General features: G+C 40.4%; 1 long non-coding RNA gene across 1 annotated transcript; it reads left to right on the forward strand.

The window, feature by feature from the left end:
- Positions 1–1648: 1648 nt before the first annotated feature.
- Positions 1649–11987, forward strand: LOC133227407 (uncharacterized). The gene is made up of 3 exons (XR_009729807.1): positions 1649–1862; positions 10473–10598; positions 11798–11987. It is a non-coding gene; the product is annotated as an uncharacterized LOC133227407 (long non-coding RNA).
- Positions 11988–13093: the final 1106 nt, after the last annotated feature.

The raw sequence follows: 13093 nt of genomic DNA on the forward strand, positions 1-13093 counted from the left end.
TGTTTTTCCTGTGGAATGGTGAGGGTTGCTCAGAGTTGCCCACCCACATCGCCAACTCCCACGCACAGCACTGCAAACTTATTTCTGAGACCCGAACAGAATCAAAACCGGGCAGGGCCCTTTTCTTTGGCAGAGTTGAAAACACATGATGAGGTGCTTTCTGGCTTTTGGAAGCAGCGAGGCTTGGTGATTTACAGCTGATCTAAGACTGGGACCAGGCTCATCTTTTGGATGGAGGGCATAAACTGTGTGTTCTGTCTGTAAGCAGAAGGCCTGACAGCAGAGGGTGAGGGCTGAAGACAGCAGGCAAAAAGAGTGTTGTCTTGGTTGCTTGGCTTGGATTGAATCGGCACTGGGATCCCGAGAGCAATTTGTGTTCCAGTGCCTCGGTTTCCCAGTGCATAAAGTCCTTGGTGTCTCTGAGAGATGCCTGGGAAATAAAGCATGGCTTCAATTTCACCTCCGTTTGTTGTTTCTCTTCGCTTCCTGTTTGCTCTTTTCCTCTGCATCCTAGTTTGGCTTTAGAGGTTTATTTTTAGGAGGGAAACAAGGAACCACATGAAACAAAAGGATGAGGAAAGGTGTGGTGCCAAGTTTCGAACCCACTCAACCTTGTGGGTTTGGAGTTTTTCAAGCAACCTCCTGCCTCTTGAGCTTTCAGTTTGTTTATTCTTGGCAAAAATGCAGCTTCCTGTTTTTAAGAAAAACAGCTTATAAAAATGCTTGAAAAGTCTTCTTGGACATCAAAACACCCTTCCCAAATAAAATTGTGATGATTTATCATGTAAATGAGTCAAAACAATGTGAGCAACATTTCCTATAAAGTATGTGTGGGTTTTAAAAATTAAGGGGATAGTGCTTAGCTAAACATACTTGGGTTATAGAAGATCAAAAGCATTGGAAAACCAGCTTGAGATGTTTGCTGAGTCTAAAATGAGGCCAATCCAACCACTCTCAGCTGAAATGCAAGCAAACAATTTATTATTAAAAGAGCTCATGGATGTGATTACTCCTCCATCTCTGGGTTTGTGACTCTTGCAACCAAAATAATCCCCAGGAAGTGATTGTACTAATGTTCTTGAGTAAGCCTGGGACCAGAGCTCCCGGCCTTATATATGAAGGTGAGGCAGGACTCAGGATCCAGCAGCTCAGCCTCTAGGCCCACTCATTCTCAGATTCAAGGGCTCATCTTGGAGACATGATATTCTCATCACTGCTAATTTGAAGTGAGTTGTTTTTGTTGGACAAGAATGTATTTGTCAGCTCTTAGACTCCTAATTCAAATTTCTACGTCTACTTCTAGATTCAGAAGCCGAGAAAGCTAATATTCTACTGGATGGATGATGACTCTGATATGTAATTTCTCCCATTTGGGATTCTGTATGTCCATGGATATACTGGGAAGTACCCCACATCCACGTTATCTCCAAGAACATCTCCTATAAAGCATCCATAGTGACAATTGCAGAGGTTAACAGATTTAGGTTTTGAGCCAATCCACAGATTTGATTAAGCGTCTGCTATAGATGCATTATTATAATAGGTAAAATTCTGAATAAAAACATGAAGGAGTCTTCTGACCTTGAAGAAGCTGGAATCTAGCTGAGGGAATTCTGTGACAGTAACAATAAGAGACTGTGTGATAGAACCTCATGGAGAATATCTAGAAAAATCTAAAATTTTCAGATGGGAGAGAAATTTCTCTCTTGAGAATAATCACAACTCTTTTGGAATATATGGCATTGAAAATAGGAAGGAGGGGTGAAGTTGAAGCATTTAAATGGAATAAATTATAGTCAAAGTCATAAAGAAATGAAGCACATGGCAAGTTATTGAAAAGGTTTGAAAAAGCTGGACTAAAGGTCAGTAAAATGATTTCCAACTATGTTCCTCTGAATAATGTATGATCCCAGAGGAAGGAAGTTATATGATTTAATTTATTTGGGAAGTTTGTGTCAAAACTAACATCCAAAAAAATTGCAGGATTTTGGGGTCATGTTTAATAGACTTCTCTCCAAAAGAAGGCATAAAAATGCAATCCATTGGACAGAGATATGTAGCAAAAAGACGGTATTAATAGATTGGCAGATTAGAAAAATCTGGTAGATGTAGGAGTTATTGTAGACTTCACGAGCTTTAATATGTAATTTGACATTATTTGTTCTTAAGCAGAGTGCCTGGCACAGACACAATAAATTTTTGTTTTTGTTATAGTTGTGTTACTTGAACGAGGAGTTTGACAAACACGTCCATGATATCTTTGTAGACAAAGTAAATACACACCATTTGAATGATCTAAACAATGAAGGGGCTTTGTAATGAGTTGAAGGGCTAGGTTTAGAGAATACTCACAACAGATGCTGTGAACTCAAAAGGGAACTTTTAATCTTGTGCCAAGGGCTTTAATCATCATCTTTAACCCAGTCAACATATTAATTGATGACTTTTAAAAACTTTTCATTTTATATTGGAGTATAGTTGATTAACAACTTTGTGATAATTTCAGGTGTACAACAGTGATTCAGTTATACATATACATGTATCTATATGGTTTTTCCTGTGGTCATGTATGGATGTGAGAGTTGGACTGTGAAGAAAGCTGAGTGCCGAAGAATTGATGCTTTTGAACTGTGGTGTTGGAGAAGACTCTTGAGAGTCCCTTGGACTGCAAGGAGATCCAACCAGTCCATTCTGAAGGAGATCAGCCCTGGGATTTCTTTGGAAGGAATGATGCTAAAGCTGAAACTCCAGTACTTTGGCCACCTCATGTGAAGAGTTGACTCATTGGAAAAGACTCTGATGCTGGGAGAGATTGGGGGCAGGAGGAGAAGGGGACAACAGAGGATGAGATGGCTGGATGGCATCACTGACTTGATGGACGTGAGTCTGAGTGAACTCTGGGAGTTGGTGATGGACAGGGAGGCCTGGCGTGCTGCGATTCATGGGGTTGCAAAGAGTCGGACACGACTGAGTGACTGATCTTATCTGATCTGATCCTTTTTCAAGTTCTTTTCCCATTTAAATTATTATATAATACTGAACAGAGTTCCATGTTGTATACAGTAGGCTCCTGTCAATTATCCATTTAAAATATACCAGTATGTACGTGTCCATCCCAAACTCCCTAACTATCCTTTCCCCCTGTAATCATAAGTTCTTTTTCTAAGTCTATGAGTCTGCTTCTGTTTCATAAGTAAGTTCATTTGTAACATTTCTTTTTAGATTTTGCTTATAAGTGACAGCATGGTATTTCTCTTTGTCGTTTTGACTTCCTTCATCAGTATGACAATCTCTAGGACCATCCATACTGCTGCAAATGACATTATTTCATTCTTTTTAGTGGCTGAGTAATATTCCATTGTATACATGTGCCACATTTTCTTTATCCATTCCTCTGTCAATGCACATCTGTTGCTTCCATATCCTGGCTGTTATAAAGAATGCTGCACAGAACATTGAAGTGCAAGTATCTTTTAAAATTATTATTATTTTTTTTTTCTGGAGTGGGATTACAAGGTCATATTGTAGCTCTCGTCTTAGTTTTTTAAGGAAACTCCATACTGTTTTCCATATTGACTGAACCAATTTACAGCCAATAGTGTTAATTGATAAGAATGTAAAAAAGTGTGTTAATCAAATTTGCAGATCATGGGAAGCTGGGAAAGTGAGTTGTATTGGTTCACAGGATCTTAATACAATAGTCTCAACAGACTGAATAATAGTCTAAAAATATATATAAAGGAAAAAATATAGTCATGTTTGAACCTTAAAATCAACCCACATAGAAAAAAGCAAGAGGGGCTTTGCCAGGAATAAAGTAGAAGAAGACTTAAAGGGTTTGTAGAAGACTATAAGCTAAATATCTGGAAACAAGAAAAGGTGGTTCATGGAAAGTGTAATGTAATTTCAGGTTGTATCAATAGATATATATGGCATATAAATTAAGGGAGAGGGGAATCCTGTTTGATCTGCACAGGTCATATCACACATTGTAACATTTAGTACATGCAATATTTGTAAGAGATGAAGACTAATTAGAGCTAACTGAAGGTCTATGACCCAAATGGGGTGTAGACTTTAATAAAAATGACCCAACCACAAATAATAGGGGCATTGGGAATTTTTAGTCTGGTGAAGAGAAGATTTAAGAGAGGGTAAGGCTAAGATCATGGCATCTGGTCCCATCACTTCATGGCAAATAGATGGAGAAACAATGGAAACAGTGACAAATTTTATTTTCTTGGGCTCCAAAATCACTGCAGATGGTGACTGCAGCCATGAAATTAAAAGATGCTTGCTCCTTGGAAGAAAAGCTATGACAAACCTAGACAGCATATTAAAAAACAGAGACATTACTTTGCCAACAAAGGTCCATCTAGTCAAAGCTATGGTTTTTCCAGTAGTCATGTATGGATGTGAGAGTTGGATCATAAAGAAAGCTGAGCACCTAAAAATTGATGCTTTTGAACTGTGGTGTTGCAGAAGACTCTTGAGGGTCCCTTGGACTGCAAGGAGATCCAACCAGTCAATCCTAAAGGAAATCAGTCCTGAATATTCATTGGAAGGACTGATGCTGAAGCTGAAGCTCCCATACTTTGGCCATCTGATATGAAGAACTGACTCATTTGAAAAGACCCTGATGCTGGCAAAGATTGAAGGTGAGAAAAGGGGACAACAGAGGATGAGATAGTTGGATGGTATCACCTACTCGATGAACATGAGTTTGAGCAAGCTCCAGGAGTTGGTGATGGACAGGGAAGCCTGGTGTGCTTCAGTCCATGGGGTTGCAAAGAATTGGACACAACTGAGTGACTGAAGTGAACTGAAGGCAAAGTGTATTCAGTTATTTGGTGGTCTTGCATTTGAAAGTTTTGGTTTCTATAAAACCATATGGTAGAATTAGGGCCAATAGTTCTATGACAATTTTTTCATCAACGTGTGCATGTGTGTGCATGCCAAGTTGACATGCTTCAGTCATGTCAGACACTTTGTGACCCTATGAACTGTAGCCTGTCATGAATCCATGAGATTCTCCAGGCAAGAATACTGGAGTGGGTTACCATGCCCTCTTCCAGGGCATCTTCCCAAACCAGGGATCTTCCCAAACTAGGGATCAAACCCTGGTTCGATCTTATGTCTTATGTCTCTTGCACTGGCAGGTGGATTCTTTACCAATAGTGTTACCTGCAATGCCAATTCTGGGTCAGTATGCTATGCAAGGAAGCAAACACAAACAAAAGGAGCTCTTGCCCCTAAAGACACCACAATCCATTGGAAGACAGAAGCACAGACAGCTACACCCCAGCACTATGTCTGGGACCCTATCAATTAACTTTGCCCAATGGTGATTTTTTTGACCAATATTCTACATCACATAATTTAAACATTGACATAGTTTTTTAAGATTTGTAAAAGAAAAAAAAAGTTTTCTAAAAGTCCAACATTTTGTACCTCTTGTCCAGTAGTTTTCTCTTCCCCAGAAGCAACCACTGTCACTTCTTGTAACCGAGTGTTGTATTATTTATCTCCATGTCTCTAAGTGGCATGGTTGTATCGTGACTTCTTGAGTTTTCAGTCGCAGGCTTTATCTGTTGACTTTCCCTTATGGAAAACGAGGGTTTAGCTTTCTCCTTCCATCGCACATGGGCACCCTTACAGCCTCCTCCGTTCTCTTAATATAAGCATGTTGTGTTTTGGGTTAAAGCCAATATTCTGTTATCAAGGCTATGAAACTATTCATGGCTGTGTCTGTGGAAAATATGGTCACTCTTCCTTTCCTACATCACTTTTTATTTTTCCTAGAATTCATATTTTTTCTCATTGTTAAATTTACTTCATTTTATATGTAGTTGCCACTAATTCAACCCCAAACACTTCATCATGTGTCTAAAGCTTTTCTTAAGACATTCAGGGCCATTTGATTGCCATTTATGTTCATCTTCCAGAATTTCTCACAAAGCCTTCTCGGGTACTCACACTGGCCTGGTTGCCCTGTTCCTGCATCTCCATCCTGCAATCTCCCTGCACAACCACCCAGTAAAGAAACCAGTGGGTTTCTTTGGGCTTTCTCCTCTGTTGGGTCTCCTCAATGCCAGGATCACATGTCTTCTCTTGGTTAATCTTTTCTGAATAAGCCCACGCTCTAGTCATTTTTCTATGTGTGAGAGACTGAGAAGATTTGACAATATTTTTATTTTTTATTTTATCCTCATGTTTGATTGATAGTTTGTCAGGGTCTAGACATGTAGACTGGAAATCATTTTCCTTCGGAATGTTGAAGGCATTACTTTATTGCCCTTTACCTTTCAGGGTTCCTGAGAAGTCAAAATGTTATTCTGATTCCTGATTCTTTGCCCAGAATTTTTTGTTGTTGTTGTTGTTGAAAACTTTTAAGATTTTTCTCTTTGCTGAAATTTCATAATCTTTTTCCTTCAAATGGGTCTATTTTTGTTTATCTCACTGGACAGTTGGTAGGCTTTTACAATCTTTTCCTTTCATTTGGGGAACTTTTCTTGAGTAATTTTATTGATATTTCCCTCCTCTTTATTTCTTTAGTCTTTCTGGAACCATTGGTTTTTGAATTTGGAGCCACTTGACCTTGTTATATTTACATTTTTATCTTTTATTTATAACTTCTTTCCTTTAATATTTTAAATCTCTGATTCTTATTACATAGTTGCATTTATATTTTATTTCCTTGATAATATTTAATAAAAACTTGAAATATGGGTGTTTTCTTAGCAAACCATTGTCTCAGCTAAGTTGCTTTGTGTGATGGGATGGGGGAGTTTCTTCTATTTGGAGGTTTTTCTCAAAGCTCTCATAATTTTTATATGTAGGAGTAGGGCACCCATGAGTTGATTTGCTGTTCTGAGTGTATGAATGGGGACTGTTAACTGCCAGCTTCACTGTAGAGTGCTTTGGCTGGGTGCTTTTTAGTGGAGAATCTCTGCTGTCAGTACCTTTATATCCGTCTTTTTGGCAAAGAAGTATTTCCCATGGAAGATTTGTTTTTCAACGTCCAGCCTGGGAGTCAGTGTTCTGAGAGCCAAGTGGACACAGAGAGTAGAGGGTATTCACTTTCAGTGTGCTTGGGATTACCTCTTTCAGTAAGAAATCTGCATCATCCATCCTGCCTGCTGCTACTTAAGGTCCTAAGTTTTATGTTTTCTAGACATAAACTGGGGAATGACAGTCTAGCATAGTGATCTAGGGAACTGGTGACGGGCCCATTTCTTAAAAAATACTTCCCTTTTTTTTAGTCCAGTCCCTTCACTCCTACTTCTCAAGGTACTTGATGAGGTCACATTTTGAGCCTTTAGGGGTTACACAGTATAAATCTGGGTTTGTTTTCAGTTTCCCCTACTGCTGGCTTAGTACTTCTACTCCTTGGGTGTCTAAGTCATTTACTTAGCTAGAAATCAGATGTTCACCCATCTGCTTTCTAGCTGCCAAAATTATTTTTTCCCTCTTGTGAGTGATCTGGGATGTTTGCAGAAAAAAACAAAAAACAATACTGTTGAAGATACTTTCTGACAATAAGTCAGATTTTTCCAAACAGTGGAAACAGGAAGGAAGAATGACACAAACAACAAAAGAGATGTGAAAATGTCCCTGGAGAATTCAGAAGATAATGAATGAGCCTGGGACACTGGGTAGTTTGGGAGGAGGAGGAGGCAGGAATCAGGAAGACTGGAAACGAAGAGTAAAGGTGCTCTGTGATTGTGCAGAGATGAGGGGACAGTAGAGAAGTCTAAGGTGATTCTGCAGCTTCTAGACTGGAAAAAGCGGGTAGCCAGCAATTAAGGAAACCTTAGAGAGCCGTTTTTGGGCCACACACTATTGGCCATATGTATCTCACCATGCACTAGGTTCCCTCAAGTAGCTGTTAAGCCCTTAGGTGCAGCTGTTAAGCCCTTGGGTGGACAGTGGTAGGAAAGATTCCAGATTGCTTGGCCTGTGAAAAATGCCAACAATTTTCCAGTATATGTATGGGCCTCTTGATCTTAGCTAAGTTTTGAGAAGCACAGGAAAACCAGGGAAGAGAGGCAAAGGAGAAATAGAGGCTGAGAAAAAAAGAGACATGAAGAAAAAAGCACACGGTGATGACATCAATGCTGTGCTATAAAACTGAACCTTAAATCTGTAAGAATCATTTCTGTTCTATCTCAATAGGGAGAAATGTGCTGAGCTCTCGGGGTCATTGACTAACATGTCTGCCAGATGGATCCTGGGTTTGGCTTCTGGGCCAGAGCATTCCATCTCAGGCTTTAAGATACCACAATGTATTATTAAACCTGTTTGTAACACAATGTGCAAGATGACATCATATCCCTGGGTGTGTGTGACCTCACCAAAAATGTGTGCCCTGCTGTGTAGGAAAAGTGGAACTCGGGGATACAGACAGTTAGGTAGAAGTTATTATGGAGACTTACAAAGAGCTGCACTTCCCCCAGTCTGGTTCTCTTTTCTCTCAAATCCAAAACGTTCTTTAAAAGAGGAAGAGCAAACATTTTATGTAATCCTGCATCAAAAAAGATGTAATAAAAAATATTGAGAAAAAAATGCATCTGAAATGAATGAAAAATGGAGATAGCCTCGGGAGATGGTGATTTTTAGCCTGGGATCTCAGTCATGGTCATTCAGGAAATAAAAACCACTGAATATTTACAACGGTAGGACCTTCACATAGGGAACTGGTTATACTGGAGATAGAAGAGCTAAGAAGTCTGGAGACAGTGAGACCATTCTGATTGGTAAAGGCAAAAAGATACCACTCCCTATGAGCTGGATGCAGGGAGTATGTGGAGCCAGTTAGGTGGGCAGAGGAGATGCAGCTGCTGCCAGAGATGCTACAGGAGGCAGAGGAAGAGGTACCTTGGCCTCCCCTCCCTTCCCTGCAGCCTCCAATCTCTCATCAGTGTTTCTTTCTCAAAGGCTGAGTCCAGGGGGAGATTGGTTGACTTAGGAGCCTGTTCAATCCCCTGGCAAGCAAAGCAGGGCAGAGGAGCATGAAGAATAGATCTAAAAACAAAGAGATCCAGAATGAGCACACATGGAAAGACAAATGCTGCCTTCAAAGGAAGATGATCACTGTCTGCAAAATCATCACAGATCTGTGCACAGTGAAGAGATGAACGTCCATTAGATTCAACACCAGAGGTGGAAGAATTAGGAGCTGAGTTGAAATGAACATCACAGAGGGCAACCACCTCAACCTCTTTCATAGCCAGAACTTTGGATTGGATGTCAGCCATAAGCCTACCCAGTAGGACTTGATGTCTTTTAATTATCATTCACTGATAAAATTAAGCATGCACAACAGTAATAGACGGAGAAGGCGATGGCACCCCACTCCAGTACTCTTGCCTGGAAAATCCCATGGACAGAGGAGCCTGGTAGGCTCCAGTCCATGGGGTCACTAAGAGTCGGGCACGACTGAGCGACTTCACTTTCACTTTTCACTTTCATGCATTGGAGAAGGAAACGGCAACCCACTCCAGTATTTTTGCCTGGAGAATCCCAGGGACAGAGGAGCCTAGTGGGCTGCCCTCTATGGGGTCGCACAGAGTCGGACACCACTGAGGCGACTTAGTAGCAGCAGTAGCAGCAGCAGTAATAGAAAACATGATTTTGGTAGGAAAAGTTAAAATGTGTGTTTTATAGGTGTGGTTTTGGTCACTGATGTTGTTATTGCTAATAACACTGATATCCAATACACACTCATTTATTTATAACTCAGAAACTCACTGCTGGGTGATCACATTGTTTTCCCAGGTCACTCCTGTTCCGGAACATTCCTACCTCAAGATTGAAGTAATTTCTCCAAAAGTTATATTCAACAGTTGACTGTTGACGCCATGTTCTATTATTAACTAACATGCAATTAGTTCATTAAAAAATACCTCAGCTGAATAGTGTGTAACTTAATACAATCTACCCAAATGGAGAAATCCACAGTTTCTCACAAATGGGAGCAAAATTACAGTGCAGGGAAACTGGAAACGAGAAGATGCCAGCTGGCAGGACACTAAGTGTTTCAGATTACTGTGTGTTTATGACCTCTGTGTTCTAGAAAAAAAAAAATTAATTAGATTATGCTATTTGAGAATCTTGGAATGTCATGGCTCCATGCCAGGCTTATCAGAACCATACATCTGAAGTTTAATGAAGCTGTTTTAAATTTCACCTGTATTTCTAAGCTTTGAAAAAGCAATAAATGTAGGAACTAATAAATAACGGTGAAAGAATGCTGAGATTCTCTCACATGGCAGCATTCAGTGTAAAATTATGGGCTGTTCCAAAGTATGATACACTTGTTTGCTTGAAAATGAACGTGATATGAAGCAGGGCTCTTGCTTTAAGAATATTTGGAAAATAAACATGTGCAACATGGGAACTCTAACTGTTGAAACTTTGCAAGTTGTTTTGGAAAACACAAATTATTCGTTAACAGTGTGTCTGTATTTCAGGTTGGGGTCAAGATGGAGAACACCATGAGAACTACAGCAGGGCAAGGGACGCAAAGGAAAATTCACTTCTCGTTCACCTTGATTCAGGAGTCCTACTGACTGACCTTCCAGCTGATAATCATATGAGTAGGCCTCATCTCTTTTTATTTACTTTTTAACGATGTATAGTTGATTTATGGGCTTCCCTGGTGGCTCAGACGGTAGGGAATCTGCCTGCAATGTGGAAGGCCCAGGTTTGATCCCTGGGTCAGAAAGATCTTCTGGAGAAGGGAATGGCAACCCACTCCAGTATTCTTGCCTGGAGAATTCCATGAACAGAGGAGCCTTGCGGGCTACAGTCCATAGGAGCACAAAGAGTCAGACATGACTGAGCGCCTAACACACACACATAGCTGATTCACAATGTTGTGTTAGTTTCAGGTGTACAGCGAAGTGTGCATATACTGATTTAGTTATATTTCTATTAACATCTAATGGAAAAATCTGAATGAACTTTTTGGCCAATCCAATATATAAATTCTTTTTTCAGATTCTCTAGATATTGAGTACAGTTATCTGTGCTATACAGTAGGTCCTTGTTGATTATCTATTTTGTGTATAACAGTGTGTATCTGTTAATCCCGAACTTTTAATTTGTTTACTTGTTAATTGTGGTTAAATATACATAACATAAAATTGACCACTTTAACCATTTTAAACTGTACAGTTCAATAGCATTTAATACTTTCACATGATTATGTAATCCTCACCACCGTCCATCTCCAGAACTTGGCTTAAAGTTCTTTCATTGACTGATTTCTAAAAAACAATTAACAATTTCTCTAGGGCTCTTTGGTCACTTTAGTCAAGGGTTGAAAATGTGCAGTTCAGTACATCTATGCCTGCAGGTGTGCGAGCCAGACGGTCCTATCCCACAGTCCCGCCACTGAAATGCCCAAGGAGTGCCTCTGTGGCATCAGATGAGTTGTGACTGAAGAAAACTACTCACTCAGACTTAATAGAAGGAGAATATTGGCTCCTTTTTAAACAAGCAGGATAAACCAGAAACTAGTATCACTTTAATCAAGCTATTTCATTAAATAATTAATTATTAATGAATATTCAAAAATACTTACTGAACACCTACTCGTGTTAGATGTTGTTTTAGGTTGTGAGGGATTCACGGTGACCAGAGATTAAGACCTCACTCCTACAGACCTTCTATTCCAGTCAGAGAGGCTGTAGATATACAGATAAAGGTGGAACACACAGGTGAAAAGTGTGGATAAGAGAATAAAAGCAGGTTTGGTTTCCTTTTTCCTATTTATTCCCACATAATATTCCAGAGACGAAAAAGAATAATGAGACTTCAGAGAAGAGAAGGTCACAACACAGAAGAGGTGACCCATATGTCCATTGCTGAAATATTCAGGAAGAAGAAGACTGAGAAGAGTCTGGTCACAAGTCAATGCCCTTTGAAACAGTTTCTATACGGTGGGGAAATACCTGGCAAAAAATTAAAGTTCAGTAAGTAAATTGTTTTATGTGGTGGTGGTTTAGTCACTAAGTCATGCCTGACTCTTTGCAATCCAATGGACTATAGTCCACCAGGCTCCTCTGTCCATGAGATTTCCCAGGCAAGAATACTGGAGCAGGTTGCCATTTCCTTCTCTAGGGGACCTTCCTAACGCAGGGATCAAACCCATGTCTCCTGCATTGCAGGCAGTCTACTGCATTGCAGGTGGATTCTTTACCAGCTGAGCCACCAGGGAAGCCCATTTTATCTGTATAACATCAATTCACATATTTGACTGATTTCACCACTGGATTAAGCTCATTGAGTCTTTCAATAGATATTAACGAATCGCCTAATTTGTGTCTGTCCTGGGGATACACATATAGTGAACAAAACAGAAAAAGCACCCGCTCTCTTGAAGCTTTACACTCTGAAGGAGATAGATTTTGAACATTGCAGTATATACAGCACATTCCAATAGTTAATGACTGCTGTGAAGAAAGGCAAGTCAAGTGCCACAGAATGGAGCCTTTACCCTGAATACAGAGTGTGCCTGGCATCTATAAGGAACAGAAAAGCTCTATGTGACTAGAGCAAGACAGCCAGATGGTGAGAACAGAGGACATGGTCTAAGGAATCAGGGATCAGATCTCGTAGAGCCCTGTTGTTATCGCTGTTCAGTTGCTAAGTGGTGTCCAGCTCTTTGTGACCCCGCGGACTACAACATGCCAGGCTCCTCTGTCCTCCATTATCTTCTGGAGTTTGCGCAGATTCATGTCCACGGAGTCAGTGATGCTATCCAACCATCTCATCCTCTGCTACCCGCTTCTCCTTTTGTGTGCACTCACAGTATACACACACACACACACATACATGTGCTTGGTCGCTTCAGTCGTGTCTGACTCTGTATGACCTTATAGACTATAGCCTGTCAGGCTCCTCTGTCCATGGGATTCTCCTGGAGAAAGAGAGGGGGAAAAGAGAGAGAGAGAGAGTGCTTTTGTGATTGTAGAGCTGTCTAGACAAGCCCCAAATCCCAGGGAGGGCAGGCAGGCTGTCAGGATGGGCAGGGTGGAAACTCTAGGCAGGAACTGATGCTTCATTTCACAGGTGGAATTTCTTCTTC

This window comes from Bos javanicus, chromosome 16, assembly GCF_032452875.1.
Source record: "Bos javanicus breed banteng chromosome 16, ARS-OSU_banteng_1.0, whole genome shotgun sequence".
NCBI classification, from domain to species: Eukaryota; Metazoa; Chordata; class Mammalia; order Artiodactyla; family Bovidae; genus Bos; species Bos javanicus.